Source organism: Bison bison, unplaced genomic scaffold (assembly GCF_000754665.1).
Source record: "Bison bison bison isolate TAMUID 2011002044 unplaced genomic scaffold, Bison_UMD1.0 scf7180017864289, whole genome shotgun sequence".
Classification (NCBI taxonomy): domain Eukaryota; kingdom Metazoa; phylum Chordata; class Mammalia; order Artiodactyla; family Bovidae; genus Bison; species Bison bison.
The window spans coordinates 9427152-9429884 of NW_011494861.1; the positions used below are offsets into that span (position 1 = coordinate 9427152).

The 2733-nt window shown below is 54.7% G+C and overlaps 1 protein-coding gene across 1 annotated transcript in view; it reads left to right on the forward strand.

Moving 5' to 3' along the window:
- Positions 1 to 116: 116 nt before the first annotated feature.
- The window catches only part of CEP104 (centrosomal protein 104kDa), a 39028-nt gene continuing 36411 nt past the window's right edge, over positions 117 to 2733 (forward strand). Inside the window, exon 1 of the mRNA XM_010849966.1 lies at positions 117 to 318. The gene's annotated coding sequence lies outside the window, so the exon portion shown is untranslated. The remainder of the gene's footprint in view (positions 319 to 2733) is intronic.

Here is a 2733-nt window from a genome sequence, read left to right on the forward strand (position 1 = left end):
GGACCGACGTGCGGGGTTTGGAGCGGCGGGGCTGGGTCCACTCAGGCCTCCGTGGGCGCGGCCCGCGCGCTGCGTCACCGCCCGGGCGGCCCGTGGCGCCTGCGCTCGGTCCCTGCGTTGGGCGGCTGCGCGAGCCCGGCGACCCCCGACTCCGTGCGGGCGAGGTGGGAAGGAGTCGGCTCTTGAACCTCGTCTGCTCCGAGGACTCTCTGGGGCACTTGGCGAACCTTGAGGTTGCTGCACCAAAAGCCATTTAACTGTGTGCCATTTACCGTAAACCGTTTAACTGTGTACTACTTACATTTTCATAAGAAAAAAGTGAGTACAAGTTTCGTCTCCTAAGCCTTGTAGCAAGACATTTGGAAGTTGCTGAATTGTTTCACTGTAATGTAGCTATCCAATTTCCCTGATGCAGAGTCAAAAGCTGACTCCGCAGGGATGCCGAAGATGGAGCCTGCGCTCGTTGTGGGGAGAGGACCTCTGTGCACCCGGCCAGCTGGGGCCCGACAGAGCTCCGGTTCTCCCCAAAATGTTAATGGTGAATTTTGTAGTGCCTGATACTGGAGTCCTCAGTGACATCCCAGGTCTCTTACAGAAGACTTGAAGGATTATGCAGAAAAGATTCTAGGGTACAGGGTGGAAGGAGGTGGCCGGAAAAGAATCCTTCTCAAATACCCAAACCGAGGTAATAACGTTGCCTCTGCCGTTCCTCGGCACTTCTCCCTGGCTCCTAGATGCCGGGGCTGTGGTTGGAATGTGGGGAATCCCCAGCACAGGGCTCCCACCCTGAGCTTCAATAAGTTTGGCTGGACTTTAGAATCTACCACATGAAGAGAGGGTTAGAATGGCAGATTGGGCTTGAGCAGGGTCCCTCAGGCGGGGCAGTGCTCCAGGTCGAGAGGCCTGGCTACTGTCTTCTAGAGAAGACAGTGGATCCCTAAGAGGGGATGTATTCAGTCATCCTTCCAAAGGTGGGGCCAGTGACACTTGGCACGGAGGGGTGGGGGTTAGAAGTAGATGGGCTGGGGGAGGTATGGAGACCGAGGGGAAAATCAGCCCTGGCTGTGAGCCTGAACCCTAGCGCGTGGGAGGAGCTGCAGGCTGGGTCAGACTGGTGCCCGTCTGGCGTGGGAGCTGGAACACAGGCCACGGTCTGCAGTTGCTGTGGATTAAGTCACACACTCGTCCGTTTTCTGTGCCTGCATTTCATCAGTTTCCGGGTTGGTTTGGTGTTCCTCTACTATCCTGTGACATCCTTCAGTGAGCTTTGTCTACCGAATGACTGGGATCTTTAATAGTGGTTTCTCATTCTGTTTTTAATGCGTCTGTTCATATAGTCCAAGAAACCTTAGCAAATGCCGGCCAGCAATTAATTTGTCAACATAGTCCTTTTCAGGGTCTCAATAACAGTCAGAGGAGGATCCAGATCCATCCTGAGCACGTTAAAACAAGCATGTCTTACGTGGGGTGTGCTCATGCGTTACCTCCTCCTGAAAATCTCAGTTAATAGTGTGTCCCACCCCAGAGAACCTTCTGGAGAAGGCTTTATGCTCTGTGTTTTTGAGGGCTCTTGGTTGCATACTGACCCTTCAGCCAAATCGGCCAACTGCAGAGCATCAACGGCCTTAGTAACTGGGGAGTCAGTGGGAGTCTGTGAGTCCTTTGGGCTTTAAGTCCTGATGCTCACAAGGTGGGGGTCCCTGCCTGTCTCAACACTGCTTCCTCATGTCAGCCCCACCCCCTGCCCAGAGCTCCCCGCTACTCTAGCAGCCGCCTTCCTCCCCACCCTCCTCCCAACCTTTACTCCCTACCCCTGATGCTGTGCTGCAGCTCAGCCCCCGCAGTAGAGTCCTGGGACTGAGCACCTTGGTCCCGTTCTCATGGCTCCATCCCTGAGTCAGTTTCTGAGGAGGACGTGGAAGTCTTGAACTGACCAAGCTGGGAAACATGCCCCACAGTCAGGGGCTGAGGGGTGCAGGGTGTGGGGAGGGCAGAATCATGGAGGGAAATTGGGATTGAGGTGCTATTTTCAAAGGAGTGGGCAGAGCTGGACATCATTACAGCCACGCTCAACATGATGGTAGGTAGCTGTGAGCCAAGCCAGGTGTGATTTTTTTCTCCTGAGAGAAAAAATCATCCAGGCAATACTTACCCATCTCCCCACCGTTGGCCATGCAGCCTGGCCCCAGGAGCACAGTTGTGCACAGAAGGGTCTGTCTGTGGTTCTGCTCTGCCTCTGCTGGTCAGCATTTTCAGGTAGCAATGATTATGCTGTTGATTAAACTGCCCCTTTCCCCCTTATCTTTGTATAGCTGTTTAACACACTGGTTTATTAGTTTCCTAACTAATTTGAAAAACTTCATATCCATATCTTAGCAAAAGACCTCGTTTTTGCCATAACAGAGTAACACAAACTGGATGAATTAAAGCCACAGAAATATGGAGGCTAGAAGTCCAAAATCAAAATGCACGAGTGCAGGGCCACGCCCCCTCTGCAGATCCTCCTGGGCCCTCCCAGCTCTGGTGTCCTGGTGGTCCTGGTGCATGTGCAGGGCCACGCCCCCTCTGCAGATCCTCCTGGCCCCTCCCAGCTCCGGTGTCCTGGTGGTCCTGGTGCATGTGCAGGGCCACGCCCCCTCTGCAGAACCCTTCTGGGCCCTCCCAGCTCTGTGTCCAGGTGGTCCTGGTGCATGTGCAGGGCCACGCCCCCTCTGCTGGCCCCTCCTGGCCCCT